This window comes from Marmota flaviventris, chromosome 8, assembly GCF_047511675.1.
Source record: "Marmota flaviventris isolate mMarFla1 chromosome 8, mMarFla1.hap1, whole genome shotgun sequence".
NCBI lineage: Eukaryota > Metazoa > Chordata > Mammalia > Rodentia > Sciuridae > Marmota > Marmota flaviventris.
Genome location: NC_092505.1, coordinates 129,514,334 through 129,539,796, shown reverse-complemented (window position 1 = coordinate 129,539,796; position 25,463 = coordinate 129,514,334).

The window sequence follows — 25,463 nt, the reverse complement described above, 5'->3', positions numbered from 1 at the left end:
GGGTGCCACTATAGTTTAATTATGGAAAAAGGGCACAAATCTTTTTCTAGATAAGAGTCAACACTTCCCTATCTCTGTATGCCATTATCACCAACGCATTCAGTACTTTTTCACATGTCACCATTTTCTTTTCTTTTTCTTTCTTTCTTCTTTTTTTTTTTGGCACTGGGGATTGAAACCAGGTGTACTCAACCACTGAGGCACATCCCCAGCCCCCAGCCCTGTTTTATATTTTATTAGAGACAGGGTCTCACTGAGTTGCTTAGCACCTCACCATTGCTGAGGCTGCCTTTGAACTCAGCGATCCTCCTCTTTCAGCCTCCCAAGCTGCTGGGATTACAGGCATGGGACAATGAGCCTGGCCAGACATTTCTGATGCACCAAACTGGGCTTCTTTCATTGTGGACCAAGCCTGGCAATCTCGTGGTTGCTTGGCAGTAGTGTTCTGAGTCGGTTAAGAAATACAGAAGTGTTTTATCACTGACATTATTTAGAGTTCTGGAACATGATGATAACAAAATTCAGGCCAATTTTTAGTTTGATTATTGTTTTTAAACTCTTTATTTATTTATTTATTTTTAATAATGTACCCACTTAGTGACCTCATCCGCAGGGCATTGCTCCTACCACAGCCACCCTTGTTAGGCCAAGATCTTCAGTCATTGTCTCCACCTGTCCTCATGTCAGGTCCCAGTGAACACTTCTCACCCATAATGGATCAGGAGAGGTCTGCAAATGATTGTGCTCAAAGTGAACCAAAAGTGGCAGGGAAAGTTATGGCCTTGAGTATTAAGATTTGAGTTTTAGGCAGCTCAAGATGTCTTCAGTGAAGTGTTGGGTAAAAGAAGGTATCTGCCCAGAATGTATCTGCCATCAGGGCATCATAACCGGGAATACGAGTTGCCTACAGAAATAGCTTAAAGGAATTTTGGCGCAAGGCATGTCCTAACTTTGGGTATTCAAAAAGAAGCCAAGGTAGCTACCAAAGCAATTACAGAAAAGAGTCTCCAGTGTGGTGATTCTCTACTAACCCCTCATCTTGCTCTTCTTGCTCATTTGGCTGGACTCCTAGTTCCAAGAATTCATCTCATGCCTAAGCAGGGCATGCCTGTACTTCTCCATCAACCAGCTACCACAACCCTGAACACCAACCTCTTTTAAAAAGGTAAACTGGGGCTGGGGATTGTGGCTCAAGCGGTAGCGCGCTCGCCTGGCATGCGTGAGGCCCGGGTTCAATCCTCAGCACCACATACAAACAAAGATGTTGTGTCTGCCGATAAGTAAAAAATAAATATTAAAATTCTCTCTCTCTCTGAAAAAAAAAAAAAGGTAAACTGTGTATCATGATCTAAATCAATGAATAGTGCTGAATAGAAATTCGGTAGTAATATAGGCCTCATCTTCTACAGTAGATTGTGTACTTATGAAGTAGCCTTGAAAACAAGTTACTATTTAATATATTTATGTCTGTCCTTTACCATGGAAATAAATTCATTATATGTTAAAAGGAAAAAAAAAATAGTAGCTTGCAATATAGTATGCAGACTACTTATCCTCAATATCTGCAGGTGTGAACGTGTTTGTGAGTGTGGCATGCGTGTTTGTCTACACACAGAGAACAAGACATTGAGAGAATGGTAAGAATACATCCAAAAGGTAGTGATTATGTCCATATAGTAAAATAATAAGTAGTTTTAGCTCCAATTTTATAGTAAATGTAAGCAAGGAATGGTCCACAAAAAAACTTGTAGAAAATAAGAAAAACATTATTATTTTTAAATGTCAGCATATTCAAATTTTTCAGGTATTATGATTATCTTGTAGGCTCCACCTTATCTGACAGTTTTCAAATTCTCAGATTTAGATATTGTTTTTTTGTTTGCTTAGTTTGGTTTTGTCAGAATCCTCTTCTATCTTTGCCATACAGATATAAGTACTTTGAATTAGCCAACAAAAGGATTCATGCTCAGTTTTCTCCTAAGCAGTTTTTGGCCATTGAACACTTGTTTAAAGGTGTCAGTAAAGTCATGGATTGGATGTATTTCCTCTTTACACAACTGCTATTCAAAAATCTTGCATTTAATTTAGAATGATCTGGAACCATGGATCTCAATCCTTCTTTGAACTCAGGAACGCAGGCAAAGTGTCTGTAGACACCTACCTTTCCTATTTATGCTTGTCACTTTTAGAAACTGAACATTTGGCATTGCCTTCACCTACCAGTAAGGTGAAACTTTTTTTTAATTTAGTATTTACTTAGATTACTGTTTTAGCCTCCAAATCAAAATACTAAATGAAATAGAGATCTGCCTATGATAGCTCAAATGGCTTCAGGGATCATCCAGACTAACATCTCTCTTTGGGAGAGAGCCTCTATTTCGGGATGGGATGCTGAGATCAGACACATTCTACATTGCAGATAAAAACAGACCTCTGTGTTTTAATCAGATATAAAGTGGTTTCATCACATAAGTGATTCTAAGGCAATTAGAAACCGAGGTTGCCTGATTGGATAGTCGGATGAGCACAACAGAACAACCTTGACAAAAGCTCTGAATGAGGCAATTCTGGACACCTGGGTTGAAGTACTGGCTCCTCAACTAGAGAGCCTTGGGTGAGCTCGCTGAGCTCCTGGAGACTCCCCTTCCTCATCTAAAATGTAGACCTCGCTGCCAACCCCCCAGACTTGTTCTGAATATAAAATGGATGTATGTGAAAATAGAAATACAAGTGATTGCTATTAAAAAAAAATATTTGATTATTTATATTTTTTCTTGGAAGGGAGAACAAGTAAACAGGTTTGCTGTCAGTCATCTTCATCACTGACAGTTTTCATCATTAGTACTGACAGGTAAGAAAATATTTCCTGTAACAAATAGACAGATAATGAGGTGAGAGCTACCTACTTAGGATCCCTCTAAGATGTAAATCACCTTTGGGCATCTTTTGAATTAACTGCTGTTCTGCTCAAAGTAAACCTTCAGACCTAAGGAAGGAATTGACTCTAGACATCTTCCTGATGTCACGGGAAGAGGGCATGATTGGAAGTGCAAATGGAGGAAATGGAAACTGATGAATGACTTATCTGCAGGATGAAAATAGAAAATAAGAAGCCTGGAGGATTCAGATGAACCAGCTAAGAAAGGCAATGAGGACAACAGACAGGTTGAGCATGTATTCATCATTTCCTATGTATGATTGACTATGTCCATGTCTCTGGAGAAAAGAACTAACAAAACCTCTAGTTATAATGAAATAAGTACACCTAAATTAAAATGTCATATGTTTAAAACGCCTTTATCTAATGTTAGAATGAAAACATTGAGTATCTTGGTTGTTCTCAAAGAGCAGGTGAGATAAGGGGATGCCATTCGACTCTGCCAAAAAGAGGTCAGATTCAGGAAGTGGGTCCTAAAGAGATGGTAAGCACCGTGCAGGGTGGGCAGAAAAGAGTGTGAGGACACTCAACTCTAAATCAACAGAACATGTGTTATAAGAAGAGATTAAGACACAGAAGGCAAAAGTATAGTCACTTACAAGCTGAGGAGAGAGGTTTTCAGAAAAAAAAACAACCTCATGAATGCTTTGCTCTTGAGCTTCTAGCCTCTGGAACTTTGAGGAAATAAATTTCTGTTGTTTAAGCCACCTATCCTGTGGTACTCTGTAATGGCAGCCCTAGAAAACTAATATAAATATCAACCTCACAGAGTGTTCATGAGGATTAAACTAGAAAAGGTTTTTTAAAAAAAATAAAAGCAGGAGAAAAAAGACATGAGACAGTTATCTTCCCTTCCCTTTCCTGGTTAAAAATGGTGCTTAATCTGAAAATTGGCTATTTGGTCAGAAGAGAATCTAATAAATGAGAAGGTATATTTCAACAAAAATCCAAATCAGGAGCCTCTGAGCTTTGGGAAACTATTGGTGCTATAGATTCTCAGTATCCCAGGAAACATCAGCACAATAATATGGAGAGATTTCACAAAGAGTATTATCTTCTAGTGTCATGATCTATACTAAAAATTTTTGATCCTCCAAATTGTTGATTTGCTAAGACCTCTAAAATTTAAAAAAATAAAAGCTGTGTATCTTATTTGTGTTTCCACAAATGAATAAATCATAACTTTTGAACTATACTAACTCGTGTGGCAAAATTAGCATTTTGTAACCAAGACTCCATGAAATTTGCAATCTAACTCATTTCTGCAAAGACTGCTTTGTTATCCAGGAATCATTCATGCTTTCATCCATGAGCATTTAGTGAGTACCAACAGCAGACCAGATCTAGTGCTAAGCTCTGTGTCTATTAATGAAACATGGAAAGTTCATATTTCATGCTATTCCTAGCCCTCTGGATCCAAAAGAGGAAGCAGGCTCATAACTGCCCAAAATTTAGTTCTTCAAAGAGTCTCACTTCTTAGACATTATGCAGGATGCATTTTAGCAGTCAAGCAATTGTCCTCTCTTAAAGGACAATTTCCGGGGCTGGGGCTGGGGCTCAATGGTAGAGCACTCGCCTAGCATATGCGAAGTGCTGGATTCAACCCTCAGCACCATATAAAAATAAATAAATAAAATGAAGATACTGTGTCCAATTACAAATTTAAAAAAAATTAATTCTTTAAAAATGACAGTTCCCAGGAATGGCCCATAGATGGCACTCATTGGCTATAAGAAATTGAATTTCTTTTAAAATAAAAATAAGCTTTGTACTAAGGAAAATTTCAAGCAAACACAAAACCTCCAAGTACCACCACCCAGAGTCAACAGTTATCAGTAAGTCCCCCCAAACCACCCCCAGTCCTGGGGCTCAAACCCAAACCCAGGGCCTCCCCTATGTGTTCTACCACTGATCTACAACCCCACCCCTTTTATTTGTTCTAATTAGTTGTACATGACAGTAGAATGCATTTTGATACATCATACATAAATGAAGTATAACTTCTCATTCATCTGGTTGTACATGATGTGGAGTTACACAGGTCAAGTAATCATATATGCACATAGGGTAATAATGTCCCATTCACATATCCCCTCCCCTCCCTTCACTCCCCTCTGTCTAGTCCAAAATATGTCTATTCTCCCTACCTCCCTTACTGTGAATTAGTATCTGCATATCAAAACATTTGGCCTTTGGTTCTTTGGGACTGGCTTATTCCACTTGGAATAATAGCTTCCAGTTCCATCCATTTACCTGCAAATGCCATAATTTCATTCTTCTTTATGGTTGAGTAATATTACATTATAACATGGTTTCTTTATCCATTCATCTGTTGAAGGGTACCTAGTTTGGTTCCATAGCTTAGCTATTGCGAATTTAACTGCTATAAACATTGATGTGGCTGCATCACCAAAGTATGCTGATTTTAAGTCCTTTGGGTATAGACCAAGGAGTGGGATAACTAGGTCAAATGGTGGTTCCATTCCAAGTTTTCTGAAGAATCTCCATACGGCTTTCCAGAGTGGTTGCACTAATTTGCAGTCCCACCAGCAGTATGGGAGTATACCTTTTCCCCCACATCCTTGCCAACATTTATTGTTGCTTGTATTCTTGACAATTGCCATTCTTTTTTTTTTTTTTGGTTGTTCAAAACATTACAAAGCTCATGATATATCATCTTTCATACATTTGACTCAATTGGGTTATGAACTCCCATTTTTACCCCAAATACAAATTGCAGAATCACATCGGTTACACACTCACATTTTTACATAATGGCATATTAGTGACTGTTGTATTCTGCTACCTTTCCTATCGACAATTGCCATTCTGACTGAAGTGAGATTAAATCTCAGTATAGTTTTACCTTGCACTTCTCTAATTGCTAAAGATGTTGAACATTTTTTCATATATTTGTTGATCGATTGTATTTATTTTTCTATGAAGTGTCTGTTCATTTCCTTAACCCATTTATTTATTGGATTATTTGGTTTTTTATTGTTAAGTTTTTTGAGTTCTTTATATATCCTGGAGATTAATGCTCTGAGGTGCACGTGGTTAAGATTTTCTCCCATTCTGTAGGCTCTCTCTTCATGATTGTTTCCTTTGGTTTGATTCCATCTCATTTATTGATTTTTTATTTTACTTCTTGTGTTTTAGGAGTCTTGTAAAGACAATAAGTACCTAAGCAGACATGGTAGAGATTTGGGCCTACTTTTTCTTCTTTTAGGCACAAGGTCTCTGTGTTAAGTCCTTGATCCACTTTGAGTTGATTTTTGTGAAGGGTGAGATAGAGGTTTAATTTCATTTTACTACATATGGATTTCCAGTTTTCCCAGCACCATTTGTTGAATAGGCTATCTTTTCTCCAATGTATGTTTTTGGCACCTTTGTCTAGTATGAGATAACTGTATTTATGTAGGTTTGTCTCTGTGTCTTCCATTCTGTATCATTAGTCTACATGTCTGTTTTGGTGCCAATACCATGTCATTTTTATTACCATGGCTCTGTAACATAGTTTAAGGTCTGTATTGTGATGCCTCCGGCTTCACTTTTATTTTTTTTTGCTGAGGATTGCTTTGGCTTTTCTGGACCTCTTATTTTTCAAATGAATTTCATGATTACTTTTTCTATTTCTATGAAGAATGTCATTGGAATTTTAATAGGAATTACATTAAATCTATATAACACTTTTGGTGTTTTGGCCATTTTGACAATGTTAATTCTGCCTATCCAAGAGCATGGGAGATCTTTCCATCCCCTAACTCCACTCCTTTTAAAAACTTTATTTTGAGACAGGGACTCCCTAAGTTACTGAGGCTGTCCTCAAATTTGAGATTCTCCTGTTTCCATCTCCCAAGTAGCTAGAATTATAGGTGTATGTCCTCACATGCTGGCTACCCAGTAGCCAGTCTTACTTACCCACTCCACCATTTATTTCACCTACTGTATGTATTATGTTGACACATAAAATTTGTATATATGGGGTACAACTAAATGTTTCAATCCATGTACACATTATATAATGGTCAAATAAAAATAATTAATATATCCATGAGCTTAAACATTTATCAATCCTTGGTTGTGAGAGCATTCAAATCTTTTAGTTATTTGAAATATATGATGCACTACTGTTAACAAGTCACTCTACTTTGCAACAGAGCACCAGATTTGTTCAATATTCTACCTATTGACCAATCTCTAACTCTCAGTGCCCCTTTTTGTCCAGCCTCTGGCAACCACTATTATACTCTAAACCTCCATATGATGAACTTTTTTAGATTCTGCATGTGAGCAAAATCAGGCAGTATTTATCTTTCTATTCCTGGTTTATTTCACTTAACACAATGTTCTTCAGATTCATCCAAGTTGTGACAAATGATTTTATCCATTTCCTGACTAAACAGTATTCATAATATGTACATAATATATACCACATGTTCTTTATCCATTCATCGGTTGATGGACATTTAGGTTGATTTCATTTCTTGGCTGTTGTGAATAGCTCTGCCATAAACATAGAAGGGCAAATGTCTCTTCAACGTATGGATTTTATTTCCATCAAATTTATACCAGAGTAGGATTGCTGGATCACAGGCTAGTTTTATTTTTAAATTTTTAAGGAATCTCCATACAATTTTCCACAATGGCTGCATTAATTTACATTCCCACCGATAGTGTGCAAGCACTCTTTTTCTTTTAGTGGTCAATGAACCTTTTTTTTTTCTTTTTTTGTATGTTTTATATGTGGTGTATGAGAATCAAACCCAGTGCCTCACACATGCTAGGCAAGCACTCTACCACTGAGCCATGACCCCAGCCCCGATCCCAGCACTATCTTTAGTCTTTTTGATAATAGCCATTCTAACTGGAGTGAGGTTATATCTCATTGTGGTTTTGATATGCATTCCCTGGTGAATATTGATATCGAGCATGTTGTTTTAAAATATACTTGTTGGACATTTATATGTCTTACTTTTGAGTCTATTCAAGTCTTTAGATCCTCCCTTCAACCCACCCTGCCATGCTGGGGATCAAACCCAAGGCCTCACACATGCTAGGCAAGCACTCTACCTCTGAGTTCATTCCTGGTCTGCCCATTTTTTAATTGGATCATTTGATTCTTGCCACTGAGTTACTTAAGTTCCTTATATATTCTGGATTTTAATCCCTTATATCTTCTCCTACCTGGAGGCTATTAACTCTGTTACTGGGTTCCCCATGTAGAAGCTCTTTAGTTTGATGGAATCCCATTTATTTATTTTTGTTTTTGTTGCTCATGCTTTTTGTTTTGGGGGTCTTGTTTTAAAAATCCTTGACCAGACAGATATCGTGTTTCATTTCCCCTATGTTATCTTCTAGTATTTTCATAGTTTGAGTTCTTACACTTAAGTCTTTAATCCATTTTGAGATGACTTTTGTAACCTGTGACAAGGAGTCAAGCCTCATTCTTTTACATGTGGATACCCAGTTTTCCTAGCACCCTTTATTGCAGACACTTTCTCCTTCCCAGTGTGTGTTCTTGGTGCCTTTGTGAAAAATAAGTTAGGCGTGAATGTGTGGGTTTATTTCTGGATTCTCTGCTCTGTTCCATTCACCTCTGTGTCTGTTTTTATGCCCATGCCATGTTGTTTGGGTTACTGTAGCTTTGTAATATATTTTGAAGTCAGGTAATAGGAGGCCTCCAGCTTTGTTCTTTTTGTTTAAGATTACTTTGGCCATTCAGGGTCTTTTGTGCTTCCAAACAAATTTTAGATTTCTTTTCTTTTTTTCCATTCCTATGAAGGATGACATTGGAATTTTGATAGGGATTACATTGAATCTATAGATGCTTTGGGTAGCATAGACCTTTTAACAATATCAGTTCTTCTAATCCATGAACAGAGACCCCATGGATTATTTTTGAATCAGATATCAGGCATCATATCATGTCATTTGTAAATATTCTGGTACGTATGGATAAAATTAAGGGCACAATAAAACTTTAACTGGACTGTAATGAAACCAGGTTTTATATTTATTTTTACTTTTTTTCTTTAAACCTCCAAAGTTTCATTCACAAATTTTTTTTAAATTAGGCAATTTATACTAACTGCTTTATTTCAGTGGCTTTTAACTCAAAAACAGAGAAATTCTTTGCTTTCTCTCCCTCATTGAACCACCACAACACACACACACACACACACACACACACACACACACGAAAAGAAAAGAAACTCTCAATTCTCTTACCTCTACCTTTGTATATACCCAGGTGCAACAAGGAATCACAAAGTTACGACTGAGACTGATCTTGTTCAGGTAACTTATGGTTTTGTCCAACTTTCATTACAATTTTATTATTCATAGCGAAGAACATTAAGAAACAAATCAGGTTGAACAATATATTTCAAACTAAAACTACAGGTTTTGTTTATGGGAAGTTGGATTAGACTTAAGTGTAAGTTGTGGGAAGCTCTCAGGTGAGTCTTGTGTTTTAACACAAGGACCATAATGGTTTTCCATCCCGAGGGCTTTATGAGGCACTCTCCATAATTAATCAGGTTCTGACTCAAATTCACACCCACCTCAATCCCTGACCACACATCCAGGCTGGAGAAGATGCAGGGGCTAGAAAATAGCCTTTGAAGAAGAGCGTGAGGGTGGGAAGAAACTGGACAAGGAGAAGACAGGGACTGGGGTCTTCATCCCTGCAAGACTCTGGAGAGTCATCCAACTGCTGTATGCCTGTCTCCTCTTCTGCACTAGGAGAATAACCATCCTCCCTCAGCCTGTCAACATGACAGCAGCAGAGATGAAGGGAGATCCAGAAGATGCTGCACACACTCGTGAAGTTAGGCCGCATAGCAGGGTGGCCCAGAGCAGGGGTGCAGGTGTCTGCATGAATCCTCACAAGGTGTGATCTCGGGCAGGTGCCTTTAGCTTTCCAAACCTCAGTTTCAACACCCATATGATAAAGATAACTATAAACCCCATCTCTGAGGATTATTTTGCAGATGAAAAGATACAATGTACTTAGCAATGTGTTTCAGGTTCACAGAAGCCAAAAGGACCCTGGAGATCCCTTCCTCAGAGAACTACCTGTTTATGCAAATTCACTTCTCTATCCTGACACCAAGATCCTCCCAGAGCTTCTTTAAACCTCTCAGTGCAGTTTTCCCAGAGTCCTCAGGGCAGGCCCCACCTCCTTGAGAGATGTCCTAGTCAGACTGTACCTCCAGACCTCAAGGAAAGGGACGTGAGCTCCTGAGCTGAAGGTCCGAGAAGCCTAGTCCTTCCTGAGCCTTCTTGTTATCTGATGGGCCACGTCAAGCAGTCACGTCCAGGTGTAGCTTAAAGAAAATAACGATGGCTGCTGTCACAGGCAGGAATGCGTTCAGACGCCAAATTCCATGATTCACCCGCGCCTGATGGCACTCACCTACGTGTGGCTCCATCCACAGCTGCCTGACTGGGGGTTCCCCCAGCAGTCTGCCTCTCCACTCTCAAGTGGGAGGCACGTGGGAAGGAACAGATGCCTTAGAGTAAAACTGGATGCAATTCTCGGAAAATTCTGTGGGGTTAGCAGCCAGGGACTTGACGTGGAACTGATCTGTTCTCTCCTCTGTCGTTTTAAAATCAACCTCCCTCTCAGGAGTGATATTTTATACCATCAAGGCTCTTAAAACTGGGATCTTAACCAAGAAAAGCTTGCAACAGATGCATGACTAGTGTTCAAATCATCACTGAGTCACTGGAAGGCCCAGAAAAAGTCTTGTGTTTGGCTTGTAGTATTTTTGAGAGCAGTGGAATGAAGAAGAAGAAGAAGAAGAAAAAAAAAAAAACTCCCTATATAACAAATTTACCCCAATACCTATCAGCCAACTTCTGTTTTGTGACAGCAGTCGCTGCCAGAGCTGTTGTCATTCATACAGAACCTAAAGGTGACAGGTCTAAGCACTGATTAAATGCACAGTATAAATGGGAAGAGTGAGAGAGAGAGAGAGAGAGTTCCCGTGCTGTAAAGAGAGAAAGACACAAATGTGGTCATCAAGAATGACGTTGCTTTCCCAGTCACAGAACCCTGGCATTTCCCAAACCTATCCAACCCAATGATACAATAAGCTAATAAATTATAAAATGAATGTTAAGCAATACAGTATGTCAATAATTATTGTGCAAAACAAGGGGATTCCTTGGTAAAAAATAATAATAATAATAATAATGATAAGAAGAAGAAATTCAAGAAATACCAGATTAAATCAAATTAGCTACTTACCGTAAAATTTCTCAAAGGCTTTAATATGTCGTTGTGCTTTATAATACCCCCCAAAAGGAACAAGTGTCTAAAGTGCTTCTCAAATATATTTCCACGAAACACTTTCTTCACAGATTAGTTAAGAAACCAAGACAACTTCTCTAGACCTTTATTCTATTTTTTAAATCCCATTGGTCCAAAGTGTTACACTCTTCTACAAAGGCAAAAGGCAAATATTCAGACAAGAGAAAGGAGCAACCTTCTCTATGTGAAAAAGTTTGCATCCTGAATCAAACTCCCACTAGTCAGGTGCCTCCCCTGCTCTTGGCCCTTTAAAAAAACATATATGAGCCAGATGTGATGGTGCAGGCCTATAGTCCCAGTGATTCAGGAGGCTGAGGAAGGAGGATCAAGAGTTCAAAGCCAGCTTCAGCAACTTAGTGAAGCCCTAAGCAACTTGGCAAGACCCGGTCTCAAAATATAAATTTTTTTTTTTTTTAAAAAAGGGCTGGGGTTGTGGCTCTGTGTTTCAGTGCCCCTTGGTTTGATCCCTGGTGTTATGGTCCAGGTTATATGGACAATGACCAAACAGACTCCATTTTGCCCTGAGACTCCACGTCATACAAAAACTGCTTCTGCCATGGGAAAGCCCCACCTCTGTACCCATCAGCAGCTGCTTAGCACAGCACGTTTGGCAACATAAGATGACAACTCTTACACAGTGTAAAATTGTTCTCTCTTTGGTTCCTATTTCTCTTGGACAATGTACCCTGTCAGAGACTGTTTGTCTAGACAATTATAACCATTCTGTAACCAGGGAACGTTTTAACCCACTCCCTCTCTGCTTATGAATTTAGATTGCATGACGTTTGTTTATGGTTTTGAATCATAGCGACAGCCACTTATGATTAACATGGTTTTGAACTCTAAAAGGTATACTTACGCCCCGGAAGGGGGTCGAAGGGTGTAGACGTGCAGCCTGCCCCTTGGCCTGCCAGATGGTGGATCCAGACCACCAACTGGTGAATAAAGTTTCCATCTCCTGCTTTAAGATCAATTGGGTGATTTATTGCAATCTCACCATAACACTAAAACCAAAAAAAAAAAAAAAAAAACCACACACACACACAACATTATGAACTGGCCTCCAACTTAGCACCCCTCCCAGACCCCAACTCCAGCTGTCATTAAAGGGGTTAGTTTATCACCATCTATGTGAGTGGAATTGTGTGCTCCCAAATTCACGTGTTAAGTTCCTGACCCACAATACTTCAGGGTGTGACCCTATTTGGAGACAGGGGCTTTGAAGAGGGAATCCAGTTGAATTGGCATTAAGGTGAGGCCTGATCCCTGTGACTCTTATCCCTATGAAAAGAGGAACCTTGGGTACAGGGTTATAAATAGAGAAAAGACGAGGTGAAGAGGGAAGACAACCATCTAGAAGCCAAGGAGAGACATGGGACAGCTTCTTCTCTTGCGGCCCTCAGAAGGAACCAACCCTGCCCACACCTCAATCTGGGACTTGCAGCTTCCGAAACTGTGGAACTGACCTCCTGTGAGTAAAATGCTAATGGTTTAAGCCACACGGATTGTGGTACCTCGTCACCGGAGCCTTAGCAAACTAATGTGCTGTCTTTACAACTAGATTTCATTCTACCTACTTATTCATCCACTTCTTTCTCAGAGGTTACTAATGTCCAAGACCATCCTTGGTGCTTAGAACCCAGTGGTGAACAACCACAGGCATCCTCTCTGCCATTATAGATCTTACAGTCTAGGCTGGGGGGAAAATATGTACAATCAAATCCTCTCTCTACATGCAAAATTATAAAAAGAAAAATTACAAGATTATAAAAATGACTCTGGAAGAAACTGAAGAGATAATGAAAAGGCTAAATCACCCACATAAACCTGGAGCCTGGCCTCCTGGGGGTGTCAAGAAAGCTTCCTTGGGGAAGTGAACTTGAGATCAGCAGGACTGGTCAAGTGAAAGGAGGATGTGAAAATGGTGTTCCCACCAGAGGGAGCAGCATGCTCAAGAATGATAGAGGAAGTTCAAGTGGGTGAAAGGAGGCCACAGAGACTGAGGTGGTCAAGACCAGATCAGCACTCAAATAGGTGCTTGGACCCAGTTCAGCTGACCTCATCTGAGTGGAAGATTCCACTCCCAGGAATATACCCAAGAGAACTGAAGATGGATGACCACCCCAAAACATGTATGCATTGTTCGTGGCAACATTATTCATGATGGCCAAAAAGTAGTAAAATCCCCAATGGCCACCAATAGATGAATGGATAAATAAAAAGTGGTATATACATATAAAGGAAAATTATTTGGCCATGAAAATGAATAAAGTACTGACATGTACTACAACACAGATGTTATGGAAACACTATGTTAAATGAAGCCAGTCAAAAAAAGATGATCTATTATGTTATTTCTTTTACATGAAATATCCAGAAAATCTACAAAAACAGAAAAGTAGACCAACATTGGCCTACTGAGTAGAGTGTTAGAGAGTGATTGCTGAAGGGCATAGTGTTTTTTTCAGAGATGATGAAAGTATTTTGGATTTAGATAATGTTGATGGTTATACAACCTTGTGTCTGTACTAAAAAAACCACTGGGTTGTATACTTTAAAAAGAGTGGATTTTATGTTAGATGAACTATATCTCAATAAAAACATGTAAGAGAAGAACAATGAGATACTCCTTGTTCCTGGCAGTATGTCAGAGTGAATGCACTAACAGTCCCAGTGAAAACTAATGGTCCCACTAAGGTATTCAAAACACCTGTTAAATACATGGAGTTTGAGTGGCTTACAAGAAACCAAGGAATATCCAGAGGCAAAAAAAAAAAAAAGAAGTAAACTGAATATTAAAGTTTGTTCTTACTTGGAAGTCATTTTTCTAGCCAAATTATTTATTTCTATTCTCATAGCATCACAAGGATTCTCCCAAAAGCACCCCCAAAAGTAATTTGAGCATAAGGGTTAACAATCAGGTTGAACCATGAGAAATCACTAATATTTGACTATTTTCAAGTTATAATAAAAGCAATTCCATATGTTTCCATGTACAGATTTAACACTCATCAATAGCCCTCACTTGGAAACTGCAAGGAAAATTGTACCTTAAAACTTAGTATTGAGCAGAGGGGGAAATAATTCCCTTGGGGAATAGATGTTCACCTAGAATTATATATTTAGGGAAAATATTCTTGAAGAACATGAACAAATAAAGACATTTTCAAACATATAGCAGATGGACCAATAGAACTAAATTATAAAGGATGGTTAGGTGTGGTGGTGCATGCCTGTAATCCCAGCAACTTTGGAGGCTGAGACATGAGGATCACAAGTTCAAGGCCAGCCTCAGCAACTCAGGGAGACCCTTTCTCAAAATAAAAAATAAAAAGGACAGGGATGTAGTGTGCCTTAGTGGTAAAGCACTCCTAGGTTCCATTCCCAGTTAAAAAAAAAAATCATACAAGATATTCATCCTACAGAAGGCAAATGATTACAGAGAAAAGAATTGAGAAAAATCAGTATATATTAACCAAAATAAAACCAATAGAACTCCATTATTGTTCATCAGAACAGACTTTTATACAAAAAAGAAAAACAAAACGTGATATGGTCAGAACATATTATGATAACTTGAATACTCCCGAAACAAATATCAACTCTAAATCCTTCCTAATAAAATATTTTTCAAAATTCAAAAAACAATGTTTTTCAAATGTGTTAGCAAATCCTTACAGAAAGCAAGAGAAATAGAAAAAAAATAATATTGTAATGACAGATTTTAGTACCTTTTTCCCAGTAATTCATAGGTCAATAAGTCAAAAATCAGTAATTAGAGGATTTGAATAAACAAGTAGGTAATTTAATGGAAATTAGTAGATATATTCAGAATACTGCAACCAAACACTACAAAACAATCATTTCAGCCACACAGAGAACATTACATACTAGAACAGAAATCAGGTCTCAAAACATTTCCAAGAACTAGTGTCAAACAGACCAATTCAGGTCACAGAGTGATGAAGTTAAAAAACCATCCCAAAAAGAGAGCCACAAAGCCCTTGGGTTTGAAATAGACATACATCTAAATAATTCACAAGGTTGTAGAAGAAATCTTAACAGAGTTTACAAAACATTTAGCAACGATAATAAATTACCATCACATTTTACAATTTTTGAGATGCAGCCAAAGTGGTACTTAGAGGAAAGCATATAGCCCTAAACTCACAAACTGGGGTGAGGAGATGAAAATAAATGAGCCACATCCCTCTGACATTCCTTTCATTTTGCCCCACTAGATCCATTGGTTGCCCTTTTCTCTCTTGTTCTGTGACCCTAAAAGACTGACGTGTGAGGGCTGCATTCTCCCAGTTACCTGCCGGTTGACTTTTAGTTGGGTTTACTCTATGAGCAACACTGACACTCAATGGAGGTTTGGAAGAGACAAGAATTCTATCCACTGTTCCCTGCTTACCGAGCCATGGTTTAGTTAGAGACTTTGCCTAAGGTGATGGGTTTGCTGGAGCAGCCACCATTCTTATCAGGGGTCTGAAAAGGATCCATTTCCCCCTCCCAAGGTAGGTATGGTGATGGCTTTCTACTGTTGCTACTTCCAGGCAATTTCTCTTTGGGGGGTCTCTTTAGCCCAGGCATCTATGTAAATATCCTTTTACTAAATTCTCTTCAGCCTTTGAATATGCTATTTCTTGCCAAAATCCTGGCTGACAAAGCACCCAGCTTAAATTAGAAGGCATAGCATAAACCCAGGGAAAGAAGAGATGGAAGAAAAAATAAAGATGAGTAAATGTCAATACAGTGTAAAAGACAGAGAGAGAGGTCCAACAAAAACAGAAGTTGCCAAACCATTAGAATAATGGATCAAGAAAATAAACAGTGCCCCCCACATAATGCTTAGAATGAAAAAGACATTTATGGACTTGAAAGTATAATATGAACAATTTTATAACAATAAATTAGAAAAGAAGAAATGGACAAATTTCAAGGGGGAAAAAAAGTAACACTTATTTCCATTAAAAAACAAAATCACGGCAGACATAGAAGCTCTAAATTCTTGCCCTGAAGCTATCTCAGACTAGAGTGGATCCAAGAATCAATCACTAAACAGAAAGGAATTGTGTGAGCTATTGTGAAACTGTGGGTAGCTTGATATTGGGCCGCAGTGGAAGCATTTACCTTCCTGATGTCAGTAAACACTACCATCATTATGGAAATTTGAATTAACTAATGAAGTTAAAAATCTCCCAACAATCAAAACCTCAGACTTCAAGGGTTTAACCAGCAAGCTCTATCAAATATTCATGAAACAAATAATTTCAGTCTCACTCAAACTTTCAGGTTAACTGAATCATTTAGCATAACTTTGAGGTCCAATCGGATCAAATACACGTCAGAAAAATCCCAGGACAATTGCACTCATTACTACAGAAGCCAATTTGCTAAGGAAAAAAAAACAAACCCTGCTAATTAAAAAGTTAGAAAAGAAAATTCAGTAATGTACATAAAATAAAACAGGAACAAACTGTTTTTCCCAGCATTGTAATAATGGTTTGATATTAGAGAATTTTTTAGTGTAATTCTTCATCTTATTAAACCTATATGATCACTATTTGACCATCTCAACTTAAAATCAGAAACAATTCAAAGACATTCAATTACTTTCACTACTTCTATGCAACATCGTGTGGGGGTTTTAGGTAGCATTTTAAGGCATGGAAAAGAAAATAACATGTATGAAATAACAAGGCTTGTTGCAAAATATAGCGTGGGAGAGGCACCTGGCGCCGTTCTCAAGGGGGTAATTTAAAGCCAGTACCTATATTACGATAAGCCTGGAAGGCAGAAAGAGAAGATTTACAGGAAAAGATCCATGAGGCCAGGCAGTTTCCCTTCTTGCTCTTCCACAATGATTCGGCCAGGCAAAGCCATCACCACCACCAGCAATCCGTTGGCATCCCCTGGATCTCCCCAGGTACCATGGCATCTAGAAGCACATGGACAGGAAATCTCATTCCATCAGTCAGCTCCAGCCACTGGTAGCCAGCCCAGGGTGAGGCACTTGCTTCTTCTCTCGCTGGACACTGAAGCCCCCACCCTGTCCACCTTACACCTCGGGTGGTCTTCAATGTGAGTGTCCTCTGGTGCTGCTTGGCTTGTGATCCATGGGCTGGATCCACAGGTCTGCTGAAGGTTACTGATCACCAAAAAGAATAGTCCAGAAAAGAAGAGTAAGCAAACAGAACCCATACAGTAACCTGACACGAGACATTTCGTGTTTGTTGAATCTAATAATATTTTTAAATTAGGGCTTATACTTGCAAGTATTTATTTCCCTCAAGTTTATTTTTCTACTAATGTATTTTTATATGTTTTTTTAAAGTATCAAGAAATTTTGAATGTTTAAAACAAAAAAAAATCTGTTCCTTCATCTGGGACACTTTTTAAATTTCCAATGCCCAGGTCACACCCGATAGCTGCGCATATGACACCAGAATCTCTAGTGTAGCACATGATTCTTTTAAAAAAAAAAAAAAAACCCAGGCTGTTAGTATGCAGATAAGTTGGAGACTTGCTCCTCAAATTGTGCCTGTGGACCAGGGCATCGGCATCCCAGGAATGTTTTTGAACTACAGAGACTAGACACCCCCTAGACCTTGGAATCATCATTTTCATTTCAGCAAGGAGATGCATGAGCCTAGTCAAGTCTAAAAAGGTTGAATTTAGGGAACCAGACTATAGATATTGGTTTGCCTGTTGAGATCCCAGGGCACACAGACTTTTCTGTAAAGTCAGATGAAGCTGAGTTATCACTAGCATTAATGTTCCCAAAAGATCTCCCTACCCATTCACCCTTCTCTCTGCTGTTAGAGTAACTTTCCTAAACTCACTCCATGATAGTCTACAAGGTGAAGTGCACCATCCTCTCCCTAATCTGCAACATTTTCCCCCTTCATACCTGCCCAACCACCTTACAGGCATCCAACACACACACACACACACACACACACACACACACACACACAAAATCACATGCCATAGTACATAGATGTCACATCACATACACACTCAGCACACAAATTACACACCACATACACACACCATAATGCACAAACACATAACATGCAAACCCACCACACCACCCAAGCACTACACACACATGTTGGGTACACCTGAATGTTTCTGCTAATTCCTCCCTCTACCGGGAATTCTGTCACTCAGCTCAGACGTTAACCTCACACTCTTGCCTAAAGAGCTACCTAAAAGACTCCTTTTCCATGCAAACCAAAACTACAAGATTTCATCTCACCCCAGTCAGAATGGCAATAATCAAGAATATGAACAACGATAAATGCTAGTGAGGTTGTGAGGGAAAATGTACACTTGTACATTGTTGGTGGGATTGTAGACTAATTAGTACAACCACTCTGGGACTCAAAAAAAAACTAGGCATGGAACCACCAAATGACCCAGCTGTCCTCCGACTCCTTGATATTTTCCCAAATGCTCTAAAATCAGCATACTACACAGACACAAACACCTCATTGTTTTTAGCAGCATAATTCACAAAAGCTAAATTATGGAATCAAACCAGATGCACATCAATAGACAAATGTATTGAGAAATTGTGGTACATTATATATATACATACAATGGAGTTCTACTCAGCCATAAAGAAGAATGAAATGATGGCATTTGCTGGAAAATGGGTAGATATGGAAGAATATCATGCTAAGTGAAAGAAGCCAAACTCAGAAACTCAAAGGTCAAGTGTTTTCTCTCATGTGTGGAAGTTAGAGTAAAATAAAGGGAAGGGAAAGGGAAGGATAGGATAACATAATGAACCAAATATAAATTTAGTACATGAGCAAAAGAAAGTCTAGTAGAGTAGAGGAAGGAGAATGGGAGAGGAGAGGGAGGATGGAAGGGAAAAGGGAGGAATCATGAACTGAAATCTATCTCCATGCATGTAGGAGTTTGTCAGGATGAACCCAACTACTACGAATAACTAAAAACTCTAAACAACAACAACAAAAACTCCTTTCTCTATGTCAACTCGGTTCCTATCTCCACCATGACCCCTCCTGGAAAAGCCAGGCATTTCCTCTCCACAAAGTCCCCCAGCTCCTCCTATGAGAGTTCAAATATAGCTGTGATTATAGAGTGGGAATTATTGTTTATATGTCTGTCTTGCTCACGTCTCTGTGCTCTTAAAGGCAGGGACTGTGTCCTCTTTATCATCCTTGACTTCTAGCATTTGACATCAAAAGAATTTCTGGATTTTCCAAGTCTGTCAGCCAGGGCCCTAACTAGATCCCAGTCCCTCCCCACAGCTTCATCTCTGGCTCATGGTGAAGATACCCATGAGACAAAGATGCACAATCCATCCAACGTATGCAGGAAACACTTAATAAATGCTGCCTTGGCGATGCAAAAGTGAAGACACAGGCACCGTAAATGTATCTCTACAGCACTTGACGATTCTATCCTCCATTCTTACCCAGTAAGTACCATCCAAAGGAATGCTGGGTAATGCACTCTACATTTTCAGAGAAGCTTCCAAGAGTAAATAATTCGATTAAAATATTTATAAACCATACCCCTGGAGCAAATTCTAAATCGTCAATTCTTGCTATTACGGTAATTAGGTTCTCCAGGCTGCAAGCCTCAGGTCACATTTTCAACATTGGGGGAGTTGGAGGAAGTACTCTGCACTAGGCTAAAGAAATTCCTTTCTAGTCTTCATATGTTAGGAGTTTTTCTTCTTTTTTAAAATTATGAATATTATTGAAGGTCATCAAAATTTCTTTTGTATCTACAGATACAATGACCTAAGTTTATTAAGGTGGATAATTACACTAAAACCTTTTCTAATGTGAGGTCACTCTTATGTTTCTGGGAAAAATCCATTTTTTTCCTGTTATATTCTAAACGCATAACTGGATTTGCTTGTCTAACATTTTGCTTCTATAGTAATGGCTGGCATCATTCTGTGAGGTTGTTATTCACACTTTATCAAATTGGACATCAAGGTTATGCTCAACTCATGACATGATTCTCTGCCTGCCTGAAAGAGTTCGTGTCAGGCAGGAATTATTTCATGAATATTAGGTAGCGCTTGCTGGTTAAACTCAGAACCTGTGACCATGTTATATTGAATGACTCAAATTTTTCTCTACTCTGCACATGACCTTGAATGACCAGGAGAGCACCACAGGTATTGATTTGAGGATTACAGGTATATTTTATGAACTAAGCATATTCACAAATGTAAAAATCTGTGCTCAGTGAGGACTGATCATATCTAATAAGTGACTAGCCAATCAAAAGAGATACAAACCACATTAGTTAAAATGGGGGCTCCTGATGTGCCAGATAGGAGCATTCTGATTGCTGATGCTGAGTCATGAGCTCTAGGGAGAGCTCAAAGAAGAGCTAGGCAGCTAGGATGGTGGGGGGGGGGCAGCTATTTCCTAACCCAATGGGGGAAGAAATAAAGTTTTTATTAATCAATTTGACTGTGCCCACATTTCCTGATGCCAAGGTAACACTAGGCTGAGAAATCCCAAATTTCTCCCATTACGTATTGTTTTAGAAATCTGTTTGACTCACTGATGTCGGAAATTTTTATTACCCTTCCGTCAGATAGAAAAGTTAATCATAACTTTAGAAGCGGGGAGTTCCCTGACACTTAAACAATTTTAATAGCAATCTATTACCTGCTGGCAAACTGATTATGTTTTAAATAATACCACCCCCAGCCTTCAGGGACAAGAGAAGAGCCTGCTCTGCAAGAAACCTCGGTGTTCTCTGAGCTTGCAAAATGCCTATTCATGACAGCATCACACCAGCACAGAGGAGGTGGCTTGGAGCAGCCTTTAAAGCATGCCTCAGTGCTCTGATGAGGGAGGTGGGAGGAGTCACAACCCTGGCTCAAGATTCTTCATGACACAGCCCAGTCTGAAGTAGTGCTTCACAAAATGTATCATGCACGTGAATCACCTGGGAATACTGGTTCCGTAGCTTTGGAGTGGGGCCTGAGACTGCATTTCTAACAAGCTCCCATGGGATGCAGCTGCTGCTAGTCCAAGACCATACTGCAAATATCAAGGGTGTCTACAGGAGCTACAGTTCTCAGTCACACTTGGGCATGCATCAGAATCCACCCAGGGGTTCGGATTCAGTAGCCCTGAATTAAGGCCTTAAAATCTACCTTCTTAACAAGTTCCCTAGTGACGATAAAAAAGCTGGTCTGGGCATCACACTTTGGGAGTTACTGGTCTAGACTAGCAAATCAGAGCCTTAGAGCCTTTCTCCCAGCCTTCCTTCAGACCATAATAATGCTATCTTTCATCGTGTTGGCAAAGAACTTAAATTCCCAAGAAGATAGAGGTCTAATGATGAAATTCTCAAGGGCAGAGGCCAAAATCTCATATTCCTTTGATTCATTATGAGTATGGTCAGAGCAATTAATACACTCTGAATTGATGGCAATTAAATAATAAACTTTACTATCAGATGGAAACATTTACCTTCCTAAGTGCTTTCTGTCTCAACTGACACAAGCTAATCACCAGCTGCCAACTCTTACTATCTATTCATTTTTACATATTTCAAATACCCTCTCTGTCTTTTCCCTTTTTTTTCAAGGGAAAAGCCCTGGAAAGAAAGCAACTGGGGGAGGAGGGGCAAGCTGGGAGCTGTGGTTTCTTCGCTTTGTATCCCCATGTCTAAAACAGGATCTGCCAGAATATAAATGTTTGATAAATATTTGAGGAAGACAAAGGAAGCAAAGAAGGAAGGGAGGGAGGGAACTTACATGCTTAGATCAATGTGTAGCGTGCTATTTGCAATGTCTTCAAAATGACTATACTGAATACCTTTCTAAGGGCAGAATTTTAATTTACTTTTAGTTGGGCCCGTATTCCAGGCAAAAGTTCGTCTATAAGTGAAAATTCAAAAATTTAATAATCAAAAATTTTAAAAGTCAGTGTTACAATATTATTGGCTTACACAAACCGTTTGGCAACTAGGTCACTGGGGACGGCTTAACTGTTGTTGATTCATCAGAAAACCGAGAACTTTGTCTTTCTTCTAATCACACTGGATTATTTTAGCAGAGTAATCTCTCCTGTACAAAACAGCAGCTACCAACCACTTGCAGTCCAATACCCATTACTCATGTCCAAAGGGCACAAGTTGTCCTCGGCAAGTCAACTCTTCCCCCAAAAACTGGTGAGGCATGCCTGCCTGTCCTGGTGATGAGACCCATGTCTGCCAACATTTATAGATGCCTACCACACACTGGCGATTTCTGGGAGTCGGTGGGGGGTGGGGGGAAGATGCGAGAATTAGATGCAATTTATGCCTGCCATAGTTCACTGTTTACCTGAAGAACAAAGAAAGTAAATAAGTGACTTTATGTTATAACAGAGGTGTGCACAAAGGCTATAGGACAGAGGAAGTAATGACAAAATCGCACTTTGGGAAAGTCAAGAAAGACTTTAAGAAAAGGTGATGTTTATGGTGTCTCTAAAAGGAAATGCAATAGTGAGCAGAAACGCAGGACCCAGAACATTCAAGGTGGAGAACAGCGTGTGCAGATGTACCACAAAGAGCACTCGTACAGAAAAGCAAATGTTGTCAAACCAGTGAAGGGAAGAGGGTGAGCTGGTGTGCCAGCGTGGAGCACCTGTCTCCTCTGTCCACCTGGAGCAAATGGCTATTTATAGCAGTAGTTGTAGGTACTGTTTAACCCAGGACTCCGCGACAACACATCAAAGGGCAGGATGAGCACTGGTTACTACATAGCTCCAATCCTGTGAAGAAGGGTATTGATTTCCAATTTCTCTTTGCAAAGGAACTGGTAAAAGTCCTTAGCCACTGGGATTCCATGGGCTCCTGGGTTGGGGGCTTCCTCCATTGTTCAAATCTCCTGGTCCACTTTTCTCCGTCTCATGCTCTTTCCATTCCAGTTCAGTCTGCCATGTTTTCTTGGACCAGAACCCTTCCCCTCAGGGTCTGTTTCCGCACATGTTCAAAGAGTATTTTCATTTTCATGACAGAGACCATGCCAATGCTTTTCCATCAAGAACTACTGGCCCACAAATGGCTTCCCTACCTGGTGACAAGCCAGGCTGCTTTCCCTCCCTCTCTCTCATTTTGACTATTCCATTTGCAGAGCCGCTGTATGTGTGTTTTTCGGTATAAGCAATCTCCTATTGTGTGACAGGGGACACATATCCTGTTTCTTTGGGTGAAAACAGTACTTTCCTGAGCGGATTTGAGCTGAATACAGTTCTTTCATTAAGGTGGAATCCCCCAGTGGGGAAAGAAAATATGGATTCACTCATTCAAAGATATTTATGGTGCCATGTGCTGAAATATGATGCTAAGGAAAAAAGAATCCCTTGCCTAACTGGACTCCAATGTGCCCCATGTGTAATTTTGGGAGAGTTTAAGCTCCTACCTGTAAGCCAATCTGAGATGACCATCATGTAGGCTACACAGAGCTGCAAAGAAACGTAAGAACAGGTGATAATCAAGGAGCTGTGGAAAATCACATCTGCTATTTATATACTTCTTGCACCTAACACAAGTGCCTGGTATTTGTGACTTTATTAAATAAACATTTATGGAGTGCCTACTGTTTACCAGGCATTTATTTGTATTTGAGAACAGTTCTTCTCAAACTTTAACATACATTATGAATCACTTGGGGATCTTGATAAAATGTGCAGTCTGTATCATTTGATGGGGGAGAGGCTTAGGTTCTACCTTTCTAACAGGCTGCCAATGTTATGGTCCATGGAACCACTTATATTCTAGTGGAAGGTAAGCAAATCAACAAGTAGAAAACAATGAGTTGATATATAGAAAACATGGGACAGAAGGACAGAGGGGGAACCAGACCATAAGCATGCGGAGAGTGTGATGACATTGGTCTTTTAAAAATATAATGGTGAGTCCAGTATGACAGGTAGTCTGGGAGGTAGCAAAGGAGAGACTGAAAATACAAGTTAATAATCACACCAATAAGTTAGCATTTACTGAGTACTTACATCATGATTAACACTGTAATGCACTTTATAGGTACATCTGTTGAATCTTCTCAATAACCTATGAGGTAGTTTCCTGTAGCAGGAAGAGTGTGACCCAAAGAAGTTCATGTCTTCATCCCTGTAACATGTGAATATGGCAAAGGACAATTACAGTTGCAGAAAAAATTAAATTTGCTTATCATCGATCCTAAGCTAGAGAGAATATATTGGATTATCTAAATAGGTCCAATGAAATTATGAGACTCCTTAAAGTGGAAGAAGGAAACAAAAGAAGAGTCAATATAAGAGTGACATTATATAAGAAAGACTCAACCAGCCATGGCTTGCTTTAAAGACAGAAGCAAGCCACAAATGAAGGTGTGCAGGAAGCCTCTAGGAATGGAGAAGAAAGATATGCAGAAGAAATGCAGGCTTATCAAGGTCTTAGTTTTAACCCACTGACACCTATTGCACACTTGCCGACCTCCAGAACCATAAAAATATATTTTTATTGTTGTAAGTCACCAAGATTGTGAAAATTTGTTACAGCAGCCATAGCAAATTAATACACTATCCTTTAGAGATAAGGACACAGATGCTCATTGGCTTCATAGTAAGTGGCTAATTTGCTATCAAGTCTGGAGATATAGTTAACACTATTAAACCATGTCAACCATTAGTTAACAATGGAGTTAACATTACATGGTTAAATTGTGGATTTAAGAAGTAAGATTTGGGCTGGGGATATAGTTCAGTTGGTATAGTGCTTGCCTCTCATGTACAAGGCCCTGGGTTCAATCCCCAGCACCACACACACACACACACACACACACACACACAGAAGTAAGATTTGCTTTTGAGGCTGCAAGTCTGCGCTATATGAGAGTGTCTGCTCAAACTTTGAATCCACTTGCTTCAGCTTCCCAGAGTAGTGCAGTGTGGCTCCAGATGGCATCTTGTGGACAGTTACATGCCAAAGGAATGAGTACTGAGGTCCTAAATAGCAAGCCTCTCTAGCCATGGGCACAAGGCCCTATATAGAAAACCAAAAGTAGAAATAGTGAAGTTTGATTTGTTTGGATCTGCTTCATTTCTCTTTTACCGGATGGACATTTTTATCTGGATAGCATAATTGGGTCCAGATTGGAGACCTTTTAAATAAAAGTACAAAGAATCAGCTTGGGCATGAAGGAACATGCAAGAAATT